Source organism: Excalfactoria chinensis, chromosome 4 (genome assembly GCF_039878825.1).
Source record: "Excalfactoria chinensis isolate bCotChi1 chromosome 4, bCotChi1.hap2, whole genome shotgun sequence".
NCBI lineage: Eukaryota > Metazoa > Chordata > Aves > Galliformes > Phasianidae > Excalfactoria > Excalfactoria chinensis.
The window spans coordinates 27,059,581-27,078,197 of record NC_092828.1 but is presented as its reverse complement, the minus strand read 5'-3'; the positions used below and the strand labels follow the sequence as shown (position 1 = coordinate 27,078,197).

At 39.9% G+C, this 18,617-nt stretch overlaps 1 protein-coding gene across 1 annotated transcript in view; it reads right to left on the bottom strand.

Annotated features, from left to right (window-relative positions):
* Window positions 1-18,230, bottom strand: part of SLC7A2 (solute carrier family 7 member 2) — a 36,840-nt gene extending 18,610 nt beyond the window's left edge. The window contains exon 1 of the mRNA XM_072335436.1: window positions 18,129-18,230. The gene's annotated coding sequence lies outside the window, so the exon portion shown is untranslated. The remainder of the gene's footprint in view (window positions 1-18,128) is intronic.
* Window positions 18,231-18,617: the final 387 nt, after the last annotated feature.

The window sequence follows — 18,617 nt, the reverse complement described above, 5'->3', positions numbered from 1 at the left end:
CTTTAACAGCATAGAAATGATGAAGCAAATATCCTAACATGTTTGTAACATACTGAAAATGCGGAAATATAAATACATAGATTAATTCAGAACCTTTCTTCAGCCTCAGTTTCCTGCAAAAACCTGTAATTTGTACCGGTTGTTTTCCATCTGTAGAATTTAGCAGAAAAAATTGTTTGCAACATTTATTATTGCAAGACTTTATTCAAAGTTGCAGTATCGCATTGATTAGATCCAACGTAATAGAATATGAAAGTAAAAAAAGTCCTGAAGTATGTGTACACACATGGACACTCAACTTTCTGATGTCCTAAAAGTTGACTTTGTGCCCAAGACAATAAAACAACTTCTATTGTCTTTGAATATTTAAAGCAGTGTATCTCAACAATTCACACGGCCCTAAAATTGGGAAGTAGCACCTGTAACATAATACGCATAAATGGAAAATGCAAGATCTATCATCCAAAAGCAGAAGCAGATTTCAGACTAAGAAGGAAGACATAAATCACATATATAACGACACTAATTTGCACTCAAAGACATAATAACAATGTAAAGTACACTAAATTTAATACCAAATAGCACAGGTATTGCTATTCAGAAAGCACATTTGTTAGCAGATAGTGTTTCATATGATAAGCGACACTGTTTTCAGATTGCTTATTTCAGCATTACAAACCTTATACGGAGCAACTTCTGCTAGATAATTTTCTGCTTCTCTTGCCCAGTCCTGAACTTCTGTAGTCCTAAATATGTGATTTTACTGAAATATGTGATAAAGCAAACTAAATGTGGTGTGTGAACTGCTGTGAAGGAGGTGGAGGCTCTGCAGCCCCAGGTGATTGGAGGCCAGGAGCTGGTGAGTGATTTGCCCAGCGTAGGCAGGGAGGGAGAAACACTCGCTGCTGTTCAGATGAACCAGATCTACTTTCTCAACAACGTAACGTCATGAGGACTCTGTTTTCTCCAGTGAAACACACCTATCTCCCTACATACGAAGCACACAGTTGTGAAGGTACCCCCTCATGCATCCCCAGGGGACTCTTTTTAAACACCCTGAATGACAAAAAAAATAGGGATGTGTTACATCATCCCCAACCATGAAAGCTGTCTGCCCAGCTTTTGCATTTGCTGCTCTTGTTATAACAGCAGCAGTCTGTAATGCTTTGAGACCTGAATCCAACAGCGCAGCATGAAAATAGCTTTTGCTGAGTGTATTTTAGAATAACATAATTAATCTGAAAAATATTACTGTGATTAGAAACAAGACAGAAGTGTCTTTGTTTACAAAGCCTGGTTAGAGACTGCTCTGCTGAACCAGGACACTGTATAGCTTCTCCTTTATATGGCTTGAAATGTAAAAATGCTGAAATTAGAATAGTCCAGATATTCTTGTGACACAATCAGTAAATAATCCTACTGTCTTAAAATTATCTTCCATAATAAACTAAACTCCAAGGATAACACACAGCAGTACTTTTGCTACTTCCAGTGGCAGATAACCCTACCCCAAACAGGCAGTAGGATTTCCAGTCAATATTATTCACAGTATATTGTTTCTCTTTAAACATCTGTGTTTCAGTATTTCCCTTTTTGTTCTCAGAACACTGAAATAACAAGTCTTGCTGAGAAAAGCTCTAAATTCCTCATCATTTAAATACCTTTTCCATGAAAATAAAGAGAAAAAAAAATGTATGTACTGTGTCAGCCCCTGCAACTTGCTCTCAGCTTTCACTCTTCCCTGAGTGCAAATCTGCCCCTGCCGAGGGAGCACAGAGGGCTCTTATTCTTTTCCCATAAAATGTCCTACTTCCTGTGGTTAAATGCAAGGGGCAAGGTTACCTTTCCTTATATCTCCTACATCCAAAGAAAACACCTCCAGAAAGAATGCACTCCACTGGGGTGGTTTACATAAAGAATCCAGATGTTATTTCTTCTTCAATTACCTGAGGCTACTCCTTCCTTAAAGTGCTAAAAGGTGTAGAGATAAAAGGTCTTGTTCATGGAAGCTGCAGTTACATCAGTACCTCATGCTTTTCCTCATGTTGATCTCCATTCCAGCCACCTCATCCCTTACAAGGGAAGACCACAGGCTAGGGACAAGCCAGAAGCTAATTTACCTGCTAATGTAGACAGTCCCTATAGATACAGTACTCAGACCAACAACATTACAACATGACTTTGGTTCTGGCTTTGGAGAGCTTCAGTCCTGGCATTTTCTGCTCCTTGGCAAACATATCACTCTTGCATTCATCTAAAGTGCTTCATCCAACATTTCTCTGATTTGTGTACCCCAGAGCTTCTGCAGCAGACTCTTGCCATAAAGAATCTTGCTATGAAACAGCCAACCATGTTAGAAGAAATAAACTGAAGGAGAGAAGTATTTTATTTTCCAACAGAAGGCTCTTTTTAGGACTCTCTCTTCTAGTGTCAAAACAATATGAAGATAATGTCAGAGACATATGCAGAAATGTATGCCCAGGGATTAAAATAGTAATCCCAATTCATTCGTGAAAAGAAACTCTTGCACTGACTAAATCAAAATACTGTAGGAGCCCAAATGACAAACTATGCCTGCTTAAAAGCTGCTCTGCTGTTGGCTCTGACTTGTCTCACAGATACAGCCTCACAGCTCCAGGCCAAAAAGCTATGCCTTCTTACATAACTGGAGGCATTAGTTCTGCAAAAGCATATCCATGTGCTTGCCCATATGACTACTCATAATGCGTGGAAGTTAAACATGAACAAAAGTGCTGGCAGGACTGGGGTCTAAGTGAACCATTACAATCCCTCAAATAGAAATTTCAAATAGAGCCAGCTCCTTCGCCTTGAAAGCTGGGACTTTAGAGCCAACTGTAACAAAGGTAAATTCTGATATTCACAAGAAAAAAACAACATGACATGGCTTTTACAGCTTATGCAACTCAAACAGGATTTGAGAAGATGTATTAGTATTCCTAAAAGGATTCATGAAGTTCTGCAGGCATCTTTTCTGCGTCAAAATAATAAAGTAGACAGCATTTTGATGTAACCTGCTGGGATGATCTCATATACAGGAATTCAAGGCTCTCAGTCACAGGCGTCTACACTGTTTCCACGGGATGCTTTAAGGAAATTCATTACATTTCTGGAGTATTAATTCATACAAGCTTTAAACATGCTAGATCAATCTCCCAGAAACTTTTGAGATTCTTCTAGTGGTTTTAAATGCCCAATCCCTGCCTTTCTTGATTCCCATTTACTGCAGTGTTCTCCCATTAGAGGCATGTCTTATCCATAGTAGATTAAACCTCTGCTAATAAGCATCTAGTGACTTTTCTAAGACTTTACTGAGAATGTTTCTCTTGCAAATACAGGAGCAAGACTGACGAGAATCCAAAATATTAAAGCACTGAACATTTTTTGAGATGTTGGTTACTGAATACTGTTCCATTCTATTTTTTCATGAGGCTCGTAGAACTCACACCATCTCAAATCGAAACAAAGAAACTTAAAATAAAAATCAGTCATAGAACATCTCAAGTTGGAAGGGATCCTCAGAGATCATCAAGTCCAACTTTAGACTTCACACAGGACCATCCAAAATTCAAACCCTGTGTCTCAGTGTCCAAATGTTCCTTGAACTCCAGCAGTTCTTCCCTGGGGAGCTTGCTCCATACCCACTATCTTCTGGTGAAGAACCTTTTCCTAACACCCACCCTTTCTCCTGACACAGCTCCATGTTGTTCCCTCAGGCCCTGTCACTGTCACCAGAAAGCAGAGATCAGCACTGCCCCTCCACTCCGTATGAGGAGCTGTGGGCTGCCATAAGGTTTCCCCACAGCCTTCTCTTTGGGCCCAACAAACTTAATGACCCGAGTTGCTCCACATACTCTTGCCTTCTAAAGCCTTCCACATCTTCGTAGCCCATCTATTTTAGTTCTCTTCAAAACCAGCCAAAATTTAAAATAAAACAAGCAAACAAACAATTGAATAAAGTCCTGCCAAACTAGAGCAGTCCTGGAATTTCTTTGTTGGACTGGCAGTAAGATATGAATAATGACTTTTAGGATAAAATTAAACCCCAAACCTTTCTCTACTGAATTACACTAAAACTGGTGATTTGATAGAAGGGGCCTAGCTACTGACTTTGAAGTAAAAAATCATAGGAGGCCTTTCACATGCCTAAACTCAGCATCTTCAAAAGATACACACAAAAACCCTTGTGAACTTAAGAAAAGATGCAGGGCTCTCCATTCCTTTGTATCTTAATCAAATCACAGCTATGCACAAGAGCTGCATAACCACAGTGAAGGTTGCTGCTGTGCAGATCTGTGCAGTTCTGACGGACTGTACTGAGCTTGAAAAGCTGGCATGTCTGCCTGAAGAGACCAGTTCTTCTCTTGGTACAAAGTTAGAACAAGGTTAGCAATAGCAGAAGAGTCATTTCAGCAGAGTGTAAAAAGCATGTAAGAACATAAATACTGGTTAATAAAGTGCTGAATATTCTGAATAATAAGTGGTACATGGAATAATACAAACATCCTGCACAGCACCCAACTTATGTGAGTACACGTGTGCATCTGAGATCCCAATCCAGACAGCATGACAGTTCTTCACTTGCAATTTTATTTTCAATATGAATTGTCTGGATAGCATTAGGAAAGCCAGCAGCTTAGCAGTTCAGCAAATTTTCCAGGAGGCTGTTTTCTGCTTGTAAAAATTAAAAGTCATATGAACATTAAACAGCAGCTCTTGTACCTATGATGCTACTTTACTGTCTGCCAAGTGGCATAGAAGAACAGACTACATAACTGCTGCTTGCAGTGAAATACTTGCAGTGGTGCACTCATTAAAATGAATTACTCACAACTGTGTTCTCAGGACAATTTGGTTCACACAGCAACTGGAACTGCAACTGCAGGGACAGCCCATTTTATCTCCCAGATGGAGACCTGGTGAAATCCAGTTGTTTGGTTTTTTTTTTTTCATCTGAGCCTTGGGAAAGCCCTGCAAGTTTATGACTTTTAATTCTACTCACGGTGAACACAGGTCATCTCAATAAACCTTTAATACGACCTCCTCCCCTTAGTCACTTTCTTCTCTGGCCACTTCTGATGAATCTGAAAGGCACGCCCAACTTCTGACCAAAAGGCGTCACGGAGGTAATTGTGAATTCCCTCAAACATGCTGCTCTGATTAACAGTTACTGAACATCAGCAACAGAAAAAAATAAGCATATTTAGTCACAAAACTATCCCCTATTTGTTCTTTAACAAAATGTTCACCTCTTTCATCTTCTTTATCATCCATTAATAGAAGTGAAACAAGATACTTCTCCCCTTATTTGTTTCTATATCAAATACTTCTTCTAAACATACAAGACTCATCTCCAGACACGGTGTGAATAAATCACAGGGAAAATTCCATAAAACACTATATTCTATTCTAATCTGGAGATTCTATGCACTTCAAAACAAACAAACAAAAAATAAACAACAATTTAAACCCAAAATTCAGGCTCCCCAAAACTCCAGACACTGCAAATAACTTGTCATCACCAAAGAGATTTTTTCATTCTTTTCAGATATTCTATGTGTGTTCATGCGTGTGCTGTGTGTGAGAGAGTTCAGACCACAGTATTGCTTTCCAGTGTCTACTATCCAAAAGGATGGCTTATTTCTGGGCGGCCCAGCCACTGTTACAGCTGGATCACAATTAGGAATAATTTTGTCCTCCTCCCTTGCTTTCTCATGAACTCTGGTGGCAATGACAGGAGTTCAAAATGTCTGTGTAAAAGCAGAATCTAGCCACAGACCATTCCTTGCTTGCCTCAGGAGAAGAAGTGGTCAGTACAGACTCAGTTCTAAAGGGCCAAATCCAGCAAATAGATTGCTATTTGAAATGCAATGACCAAAGAGGTTATATGAAAGACATCTGCTGTCTTCTGGTGCTATAGTTCTATGTACAGCAGAATTTCCAGCTAGAGCAAGAAGCAAAAATCAGCCTTGAAGATATGCCTTAAGATCCCCTTAGAACTAGTCAGCTTATTCTACTGATTTAGGCAGGGATCTATTCCCAAAGCCTGAACATATAAGAGATTACAAAAATTAATGGAATCTGATATTTTTCATCTACTTATACAAACCTGTCACAGATGACTTCTTGTGTAATATGGCATTTGCATTTACCTTCCCTCTCAATGACAGTAGAGTTTTTAGCTCAAGTGAACCTCTCCAGCAGCACTATTAACCGCCCTAACTCACACTTCTGATCCTTAAAGATGAACTGGATGTTGACAGACTACAGTCTCTTTTTGACATGAAGTTAAGAGATATCTTTGAAAATCCTGAGAGTAAAAGTCTGAAAGAGGAAAGTGGTGTTCTTCCAACAACGTGACATTCCTCATTCTCCCCTATGAGGAAAGGCTGGGTGACCTGGGTCTGTTCAACCTTGACAAAAGAAGACTAAGAGAGGATCTTATTAATGTTTATAAATATCTGAAGTGTGGGAGCCAAAGGGACATGGCCAACCTCTTTTCAGTGGTCTGTGAGGACAGGACAAGGGGAAATGGCCATAAATTGGAGCACAGGAAGTTCCACACCAATACATGAAGGAACTTCTTCACAGTGAGGGTGAAAGAGCCCAGGGAGGTTGAGGAGTCTCCTTCTCTGGAGATATTCAAGACCCACCTGGATGCCTACCTGTGCAGCCTGCTGCAGGGAGCATGCTTTCCAGGGAGGTTGGACTTGATGATATCTAGAGGTCCCTTCCAACCCCTACAATTCTGCAATTCTGTGATAAGCTTGTGGGCTTTTTTGAGTCGACTTACCTCTAGTAAGTATAACTGAATATTAACTTCGTAATCTTTTAAGCAGGAGAGCTAAAACTTCACAAGGCATGTTTCACATTCTCTGAAATTCCTTACAATCATAAGAGAAATGAATACAACCTCCAAAGCAACGGAACTGTTACATTATCTTCAAAACTGTCCTTAAAAAGATGGGCTTTCTGGTGGGAATTACAAAACCCACCGCAAGCTGCAGACAACTAATCTACAGCCAGGAATACTACTACTAAGTTTAAAAGGATGTTTTAGTTCAGGTGGGAGTAAGTGGGTGAACTGTCCACAGCTGAAAAACATACTTTCCCTCTGAAAGACACCAGTTGGCTCACCATTGGACTGCAATACAGAAGTGTTGATAACCACTGATCATGGTTAATATGATTCCCATGTTAAACCGAAACATGGGAGTGGGAGAAAAATGAGCTCAGAGATCAAGGAGATCAAAGACAGTCTTTCAGAGTAAGGACTCCACTGTGTATTATTTTATTTTGGAATACAACTTTGCCCTCTGCTGTGACAGCTGTACAAGCGTGTGGCGCTTGAAATTTTGTCACGACCTACACACTGATCTCAGAAAACACCTCTGAAAAAGCAGAGAGATGTTCGACTGTAAAATATGTACTGGGATCAGTGATGTCATGACAATATCATGTCTCCTTCAGGAGTTAAAGTGATTTCCAATTGTCTTTCATTCTACCTGTTCCTAAAGTTCTATAAAGTAGGCTCTGAAAATAAACGAACAGAAAAAGCATTCCAAAAAACTATTTCATACAATAACAGTTGTGTTCTGTTAACAGCTTCAAAGCTTGGAAGCTAACATTCAGTTGAAGAAATTGATAAATACTACTTTATTTTCTCCCCTTCCCCCCACTAAGGACCAGAAGATCAAACAAAATAATACTCATAGGCTTGATTGTCTGGATCCAAACCAAAGCACATTTGGAGAAGCCTGAGTAAAAGAGAGCAGATAGATTTCTTTCAAGTGAATGTGAGCAGTGTTCAGAGGATTTCTTTCTTTAAAGTTTATCAGACTAAGTACATGGCATACAAAGACAGCATGAAAACAAGCTCATGATGAATAAAAGGCCATTTGGAAGCACAAAGCTAGAAGAAAAGCCTAGGATATGGAAGAGTTAATTTTGGCATTGGTACAAATTCTGAAACAGAGAAGAGAAGCTACTGGCAGTTTGGAGCATGATAGTCCCTCAAATTAACTGAACATCTCCCAAAAATATAACTAGGGATTACAATGACTGTTACTATCACGTTTGGCTTTAGACTTCAGCCACAAAGGATTCCTTATGGCACCTATGCTTATTAATACTGATGCATGAAGACAGATGCATGAATTATTTTACAACAGAATACCCATTCTGCTGGGAAATATCTTGACACTCAGATGGGCTGAAAACCTTCCTAAGAGGAAAAAAAAAAAAAAAAAAAAAGAAGAAGAAGAAGAAAAAGAGGCTGTAGCTGATGAGCAATTTTTCTTTTTTCATATCTGCCAGCTTTTCAGATTACTAGCAGTGTTTTGTATAATAGCTAAAAGTAAAACGACTTGGTGACCGCAGATATTTGGATAATTCTTGAGGTTGATGTGATTCAAATTCATGGAACTAATTTGTCTGGATAACAGCTTTACAAAGGTTCAGAAAAGTCTAGACATTTTCACTGTGGGAAAAAAAGATGCACAATCACTTTTACACAGACTTGAAAAATAATATCCTGCAGTCATCCTTTCAAACTGCAAATCGTGCTTCTAAAGTCAACAGTAGATAAACTAAAGCAGTTGAAAATAGCTCTGTTTGTACAACACCAGGTTTCAAGGGAGATGGAAAAAGCCTTTGATTCAACTGCTTTACCAGAAATGGCACAGAAAATAAATAAATAAATAAAAATCAGATATCTGTAGTGCTATAGCTCCATACAAGTTAATTATTAAGGTGTTAAGACTGGGGTAGAAGAGACTTGAGATTCATGAAAAGTCAGAGCAGCTTCCAGCAGCATCACACAGCTTGTCTAACTGGAGAGAGGAGAAAAAGGAGAGGGAAGAAACAAACATTTCATCTGAGTTCAACACCGGTCCCTCTCACTACAGATACAATTTTAGCTTCAAATTAAGTTTTCAAACTCAGTTATAACATACTTTGGCCTAAATCCATTCTGGCCAGAAACTATGTTTCAAAACTGGTTTAACTGGAACCATGTTCAAACACCACTGCCAAGCTGTTTCAGCTCCAGAACAGGAGAGGAAGGATGGAAGAATCAGCTTTTTTGTGTGTTTTTGGTTTTCTTTTTTTTAAAGAAAGAAAATATTTAATTTGTTATCCCAAATCCAAAACTTCAGTTATTTGTAATCAAAAGCCTGAAATCCCTTCAAAATCATGAGCTTTGTTTCTTGAATTTACTACAGATTGCAGCCACATGGCAAAAATTATTTCCATAAACACACTTTTTAGTAAAACAAAAAGCTTTTCAGCTGTGCTAAGATTAAAAATATGACTGCAATTATTCACCCTGCAGTAACACCCAGCTAACAATCAAGGCCAGCCCAAAAGTTTAATCTGAGAAAAACCAATAGTATGAGAAAGGCAGAGGGAAAACAACCAAATATAAGTGAAGCATGTGGGATGGTGGCTTCATGTCTTCCTAGTGATGTGTCATCTGTTTTCCTGACTGTCAGCTCCAGTATAGCCATTGTTATGAGCACATTCAAACAAGAATGAAAACAGTTTGTAAAGTTTGCCTTTCAAACACCGCTCAATTGATTCAGGCCAGGAACTGGGTTTCTTTGCCTTGCAGTTCAAGTTTGGCTGCCTGCTTACTGCAGAAATACTCTTTCAGTCAACCTCCTGCCAAAGACCTCAATAGGATTGCTCCCTACCTAAATTCTTAAAGGTTTCTTTCTTTGGAGCTTTTTAGGTTATCCAACATTTTGCATTGCACAGCAAATGCAATCCTTAGAAAAATTAACTTTATGCTTTGTTTTTGACAATGCTCCAGCAGCTGAATGTCTGCAGTCAGTCTGGAATAGGAAGTTCTCCTCTTTGTGTACTACATTTCATTAGAGCACTAATACACATCAAGAGCACTCCACTAGAAGAGTTTTTATTGTGCTAGACTTTACAGTGCCGTACTTTGCTCATTTTTTAAGGGTACTGCCAAGATAAACAGAGATAGGTAATCAAACAGTGCTAGAATCTTACTTTTACTTACTACCATTCCCATCAATAATGAATAAGTCCATCAGCCCCAGAACTTAGGAAGCAGCAATGAGACACGCTTGGACCAGGACTAGATGCAGAACCATGAACCACAATGAGGTTTGAAATGGAATCAGAAAGAACAGAGCCATGTACAAATGAAACCACACCAACATCACATTCAGTGAAGTGTTCTGACTGCAGCAGATATAGGCAGAGCCAAGTCATCCCTAGTATATTTACACTAGCACTTTTGCCCAGATCAGACGTGTATTTTCAAAGATATTCTTTCAGTACTCATGGCCAATCATTGCACTTTGTTCCATTCCATGGCACAATACTGAGCCTTCCTTCTGGAGCAAAAGAAATTGGAACACATGCTCCACAACAGCACCTAACACACTCCAACCAGCCTAGAAGTAGATACCTCCTGTTTCCTTGATATAAATTTCATACTACTGCTTTCCATCTTTGTTCAAATGTTATAGAACATGTCATTTGCTTGTCCAAGCACAGCAAACAGGCTGAGGCAGGCATCCAGGCATCACCTTCTTCCTACCATCTAAAAGCAAACTATTATACTGTAAAAGCCTCAAGTCACAGGGAAAGAGGTCACACACTCCCATAGTTGTACAACAACAGCCCTCTGGTTGTTCTCTAGATTGTTTTTCTTTGGATGCTGGCTTGCTTGCTAATTTATTACAGAGTCCCTTTCAACCCAAACCATTCTGATTCTACCACTACTAAAACAGGCCCTGTCTATCATCTTTTATAAATAGAATTCTACTGCATGGCATTGCTTAAATTTTCATAGTTTAGAACACAATATAACACTAGCACACTAGCTTAAGTAATGAGAAAGATCCCAGAAGCGGCAGGGGGTTCAGATCTACTTTCCTGATACAGTCTTCAATGATATGTTCAAAAGAAGAGCAAGCCTCTCTAAATGTTCAAACCAGTAACAAAACCCATGAAAACAATCTATACAGGATGGGACAAAACTTCTTGTGTTTTCCCTTTTTTTCTGACTAGGACAGTCAGCTGCTGCTCACCATACGGCTGGGTGTGGGGATGTACTCTGAAATACCAGTTTGAGCATATGGTACAGTCTTCTTCCCATTTTGCACCCTTGGGTAGGATTTTAACAGCTACAGAGCTTTGCTCTGCAGTAAGTCCCACTTCTCCACTTCTTGAAGGCTGGTGCAATGACAAACTTGGCCTCCAGAGGCTAGAAAATATGTTTCTTGTGATGGCTCCTACTTCACAGTATGTGCTCAAGAACTTCTCTTTCCTTTCTGTCCAGTAACCTACCTGGGACACAACACTGAATGAAGCCAAATGAACTCCATCAGAATTGCATCACTCACAAAAAACACTAGTGTCAAGGACTTCAGTATTTCAGATGGGGCATCTCCTGGGCCCCCAGCATGTGGTAAAATATGCAGCCTTACGCAAGTTCCTTGGCTGACCCAATTTTACATCCAGGCAGATGACTTCTATAGTCTTTCCAATTCAAAACTTGGACAAGTTGAGTTATGTGGGGAGATATTTTTTGTACTTGAAATCCTGCATGCCAAGATTCTAGGAGAAATGCAAATGTTCATTTCCAAACCAGCAGTCACGTCAGTTGTCTACCAGAACACCATTTCACAGAAGTAGCACTGTGAAAAAGCTGCTATACACTGCTGCTTGTGGGCTTCTCCAGACTTTCGGTGAACCCTTCAAGAGGTTTGTTTACCATCAAATGAAGAACTTGTGTAAAACCCCTGCAAGCTTGTCTCCTTAGAAAGAAGAAGCCCTACCAATAATTGACTTTCCCTTTCAATTCAGATGATCTTTTCAAGGGTTTGTATTCAGCAAAGTAGAATCACAGAATTGTAGGGGTTGGAAGGGACCTCTTGAGATCATAGAGAAATTCAGTGTTACGCAGCAGGATACTGCAGAAGTCAAAGTACAATATGCTGTCTTCTTTTCCCACATTTTCAAGTTTCCTTCCAACCACCAAAAACAAAAAAAGGATAATACCAGCAAAGATGCATTTGGTGGGAGATATCTTCTTGATTAAAATGCGTTACTTCTTCTAGCTCCTGTCCAAAGGAATGAAACTATGGAACTGGACTCTACAGGAGTATGATTCTAAATGCCCAAACTTTATTCTGAAGTTTGAGGGATAAAACATTCCTGTGGCCAAAGGTTTGCAGCTAATGCTTCCTCCAGATGAAAAAAGGAAAAAAAAAAAAAAAAGAAAAAGAGGAAGGAAATCAGAGAAGATAAATTATTCCACATTACACAGCTATGTAGAGCATATTCAATACTTTCTTGTAGTAGCAGCACAATTCAAGCAGTTTCTGCTGCTTAGTCTCTTCTCTTCATCCATAATTAGATGGTAGAGAACAGCAATGTGGTCACGTGATAAAATGGAAGGGGGAACCGATTATTGATCAAAAATATCTCGAGAAAAAATAAAATAAAACCTTTCCTAACCCAATTTATTGCACAGTACCACAAACAACCGCACAGGGTGGTTATTGAAGCGGGAACAAAAGATAGCAGCCTGGAGCAGAACACAGGAGCTGCTTATGCTGACACTGCTTCAGAAAGAAATGCACAAACTAGGCCTGTGAGCACATCAAGATGGAGAAAGCTACCTGTTTCCCAGAGCATAGTGGGTACACTCTAATTTGTAACAATGAAACTGTGCAAACGTTCACCTCACGTACCAGAGAGTTGACTTAATTTATCGTGTGTGGATGAAAACACAACATCATTTTACTGCAAATTCTGCTCTTTTTGCATCCGGTTCATTGAACTAAGTGCAACCCATCTGTTACCACACAGGACAGAAAAACAGTCAAATAGAAAAAAAAAATCTTAAATTTAATACAAATCAAAGTTATTTACTTAGACAACTAATGAAGTGGAGTACACAGGCAATTAAACACCATAGAAGGCTTTAAAGAGTACTACAGACTTTCAGGGAGGCTTATAAAAGTTTATATCTGGACAATTAGATATAAAATTGGGTTATTAAGACTGATGTTGAAACTTGTTACCTCAGAATTAGGCATATGCATCTAAGAAATTAAAATGGTCACATAAAATATTTCTAGTAGTTGGATACTGCATGGGAGCTTGCAAACAATTCTGGACTGGATACCCAGAAGCAGTGTCTCACTAAGAATAAATGTTGAAGCAATTAGAACAGATTTCTTTTATTTAGTAAAAGCATGTTACAGGGATGACCTGTCCCCCATTCTCTCCCATTTCCACTGTGCAAATAAACAGACAGGGAGTACCTTGTTGTTGGAAGACAGTCATTCTACCAGACTGCCTCATAGCAAGAATAACTGGCTACTATATGGTACACGTGGTATTTTTCAGGATCAAGCTCTACCATCATAACAAAAGTTGCAATTTCACAGTACAAATAATGAGAAAGATTGCTGCTTTTCTTTTCCAAATTAGGTACAAACATGTAAATTTTAATTCCTGAAAACTTCTCATCATAAAAACATAAAGGTGACTCAGCAGGCATTGGCTGATGTAAGGGAAAAGGCCATGAAAGTAATTTCCAGAATGCTCAGGTATATCTCTTGTTTCCAGAGTTTCTACAAACACTGTTGTAGACAACAAACAACAGCAGAACACACAATTTAATACCCTGTAATAAGTACTGTAAAAAGCTATAAGGATTTTTTTCTAACCCACAACTTCCACACAATAAAACTGATGTTTCATGACACACAGTTCTTCAGTACCACCCTTGAAAGTTCTTCCCCCTCTTTACACCCTTGTAGCAGAAGAGAGCAATTAAACACTGCTACCAACAGCACCCAGACACTCGCTTGAAACCATTAAACAATTTAGACTAAGTTGACAAGGATAAAAAAAACACAGCTTAGTCATCTAAACTCCTTCTCCTGGAAAGCCCACCAAAATAGTGTACCTCTGAAAAGAACCACACATTCGTACTAAATCTGTATTTTCACAAGCTTTTTCACCTAGCTCACAATGCTGAAAGCACTTCATGACAAGTCACATCCTATTGTTTTCTCTTGACTGCATGATGGTCCAAAAATACACAAGGGCAAAATAAAATGTGTATTATAACAAATCATGCACAAATACCACACTGAAAAGAATTAAATTAAGTCCTCATGGGAGTAATCAGATATCTTCACAATATCCAAATGTTACATTTTCTTTAACCAATATGGAGATGTGTCTCAATGTAATGAAACCGAAGAAAGGACAATAAATAATCCCTTCCTTTTAAATTATTATTTATCCCATAACCACAATGCACATGGTGCTGCACAAACAAAATAAACACAATCGCTTTCTCATCTTGTCAAACAGCTTGCAGTCAAGCTTCAAACACAGAAATAACTAACTTCAAACAAAATCACACAGGCACAAAACAGGTTATCCACCAGCTCACTGTTTTCAGAGTAATGAAAGTAAAGATCAGACTGTATTGAACCCAACTTCCCATCCCCAAACAAAAAAAGAAGAATGTTCTTTACAGCAAAAACACATTTATTACATATATTTCTCAGAAAATAACACTTTATTCTGAAAAAGCACAGGTGAAGAGGTGTGTATAATATACAGAAGACAATAGTAAAGTATGGTAAAATCACTTGGTGCAATTTGTTTTTTGCTCCAGTTTGATCTCAAAGCTGACAAAATATTTCTAATTAAATTCCTTGTAGAAGATCTGGAAGGAAAACTCATTTACTTGAATTTTGCCAGTGCTATGCCTTTTTACAGCAGATACAGACCTTTCTACAGCTCACCATCATTCTAGCAACCAATACAACTGAATGAATCATTAAGGTTGAAAAACACCTCTAAGATCTACTAGCCCAGTGCCCACCTACCACCAATACTGCCCACTAAATCATGTCCCCAAGTACCAGACCTACACATTTATTGAACATCTCCAGTGACCATCTCTTCCTGGTATTATGTGCATATGACAAAAGAATTGTCAGAAATGAGCTGATTTAGTGACCCCAGCAATACATTACAGAGGCAAAAAAGACCTTGTCATTACTGGCACAGGGCACTGTGGCTCACCAACACCGACTTCCCATTCTGATTACTTATCAGAAACAGCAGCTGTTGTGTGCACTCTGTTGCATTTCTGATGAGCTGTCCTGAGGAACCAAAGCACCATACATTGCCTTTCTCTAGCAACTGCATGGAGGTTTTTATGGATCAGCTATATTAACTACAAGTTCTGATAGGAAAAGGTAGTTGAAAAAGTCAAATGGAAGGACTCTGTGGACTCCAGAACAATGTGATAGCTTATATACTACTGTTTCCTTTTTTTTTTTTTCCCCCTTCCCCTTATCAAATGCATGCAGCCATTCAGGCTGCATAATAAATAAATAAATAAAGGATTCTGTCATTTCATAACAAGTTTTGGTGGAGAAGTTAGATAAAATATAAGGTCTCTATCCTTAAATTTAACCACACTAACATTCTACTGTAGTCTGATACTTAATTCTTTGAAGCATACAGTGGGTATGCATATACAGACATACACATGAACACAACCTATTGTAGGGTACCTGCTTTAGCAGGGGATTTGGATTCAATGATCTCTTGAGGTTCCTTCCAACCCCTGCGATTCTGTGAAGCAACACTCATATATGGAAGCCAACACAGTCTAGGACAGAATCTTAATGGCTGCAGTAAGTAAAATACGCTTATGACAGCTTTTATGTATGCTGTTCCTGTAGCATCTCTCCCCTATTTGCATCCAATACTTGGATCCACTTTTAAGACGTCTCCAAACTACACACCCTTATTTCTACTGGGGTTCAAGCTTAAGTGAGACTGATGGAACTAAAGGACACCTGTGTACAAAGTTCCTGCAGATCACATATTGACATTAAGAGTCTGCAGCAACCATTTTGCAAATAGAATGCTTTATTTGAGGCGATCATGCTTTTCTTCTCTAGTTGTATATTACAAGATGCCTTGAGCTAACTGCACGTACTGTGGTGTAGCACATGCAATACATTTCTCCATCCGTATACTAAATATGTTCTGAAATCTCTCATTCTACATCTATGCAATTCTGGGCAAGAACTTGTGGAGACAATGACAATATTCTGTGCATTTCCTTCAAAGTACATTCATTAGGTTAAATTATGCCTTTGAGATCAGGCAAAATAATACTGTGGCTCTCAGATGACTGTCCTCAATGATTAAACTTAAAAATCCCAGCAGATCCCATTTTCACTAGGAACCTTTATAAATCTCACTGGAGTTGTACTGGAAGATCACTCACATGAACGCATTTCCCAGCAGAGTACACATTTGTCGTTTTCTGAAAGTTCAGTTCCCTTCTGTTTTAAACACTGTTCACTGCAAAATGAAAACAAAAACAAAAACACCCAGCCAAGGCCCATAAGGAGGGATTAAACTTCATATTACCTTTCCATACATTTTCATACATCTTTGACTGAGGTCAATTTTTACTCTAGCCAATCTACTGAATTTCAGGATTAAAACTTCATTGCATTTGAACTTCACAGAGTGACCCATCTTCATCCAAATATGAAGAATCCCAAGTTATTTTCTAATAACATCTGTTAGACAAAAGACTACTCCATGCATGGACAACCCTCAGCACAATGGATACTAACAGGCTAAAAACGAGTAATTAAAAACATTCAGCACCTTTCAAAACATATTGTCACAGCAGCTTCCATATCTATGGGGTGTCTTTATTCCTGTCTCTCCCTATAAAAGAGCCCAGTAGGGTTCAGAAGAATTGTGTGGACAGGGTTAGTATCAAGCGAAGCCAACTACAGCAATGGACATCTGCTTACAGAAGCAGGTAGGTAACACAAGCCAGAACTCAAAACACTTTCCACACTGTGTAATCCAAACTCGGATCCAAGATCCACTTTGTACTGAATCTGCACAATGTCTACATGAGCTTTTCATAGAATTTGTTTTATTTTGTCTTTCTAGGGTAAACAAACTATCATCAGCTTCTTTCAGTATAAAGAAGTTCTATGTACCATGATTCCTTGTCTTACATTCCCCATTTCTGAAACATTTGAACGCCTCCTAATGTATTTTGTTTTGGTTTTATTAAGAAAGAATACAAAGAGAAATGGGCTTGAAAGCTTTTAAAATAAATACTGGTTGGGTGTTAATGTACTTGAAACAGAGAGTGGTGCAGTTAGCCTGAGCCCTTCAGTCCTGATTGGATACAGCCCTTGGCCAAACTTTAGGAAACCTCTCACCTTCATCACTTTTAATGGAATGAAGCATCAAACACCGGCGTAGCAATCAGTAGACACTGCACTCCTTGTCAGAACCAAGCCATGTGGTATCCCCCGACGCACACTGATTTTGTTCCCCTAATTTAATGGAGTTCCCTCTGAGGCAAGACCTTCATCAGATCTACAGCACTCAATCCAAAGCATCAAACTAAAAGTGATCACCAATATTTTAAAATCAAAGGATTTTTATCTGCTGCTTCAGACATTTTAAATTTTAAATACTTTTTCACTAGACAAGCTGCCAGAAGCGTAACCCATTGGATTACGCACGCTTAAATCATATTTCTATATTTAAACATGCAAAGCCAGCAGAAGAACCTTATATTTCACAACTGCTTTACAACTGGTAGAAACCCACACCCCAACCATGCTCTCCCCTGAAGTGGGATTTCCCAACCTTTTCCACCTCAGGTAGCGACAACGTCTCACAGCCCGCACCCCCCCACCCCAGCCCCTAGCCATAAGCAGCCAAGTGGGGAAGGTGACATGGGGCAGGAGGAACGCGCAAAAATACACCCCCCCACCCACACAGATACAATGGACTTTAAAGGCAGCCGAAAGAAAACTTTGGTCTCCCTTTCCCGCCACGTCGCCTCCCTACGCATAAGGGAGCCTCACGTCTGGCTGAGACCCGGGGGTGAGGATTGCTTCATCCCCGCATCTCCGCCAGGCGAGAGGTCCCCCGCATAGACGCTCTCCCAACCCTATTCACGAAGAGACCGCCAGCAGCGCGGCTCCGTGCTGCCCGCCCGCTCCCGGAGTGAAAGGCGGAGGAAGGGCGTTACTTACCCGGCCACGGCTCCTCTCGGCGGCGGGAAGGGCTGCGCTGGAGTTACGGGCTTGGCGGAGGGGCTCTCTCAGGGCCGAAAGGAGAAAGCCCCCATGCCTGGCCTTCCTACACGTGCGAGGCTGCCCTACTCCTCCTTCCCGCCCTTCCCTCCTCCTCTCCCCCTCAGGAGGCCGTCCCCCCTTCCAGCCGGAGTCTCCTTGAGCGGCTTTCCCGCCGCGTCCCTCTTCTGAGCGCCCCTCACCGCCCGCCTCGGGTGGGTGCCGACACCTCAGGCGCTAAGCGCCAACACTGTTCTAGTTCTTGCTATAATTTACCAGTGTTTTCCGACCTAATTTCTCCCTGAATGCTTTGCGCTTCTGCCTCTTAGAAGCTTGGCTGCGGGGGTTAATGCCTCTAGAAACAATGTTTTCCACACTGTTTTAAATGGGTGAGCGCATCGGGGTGCCTCCCCTGACACCAGGCCACCTCCAGTCTGAATGAAGCTCCTT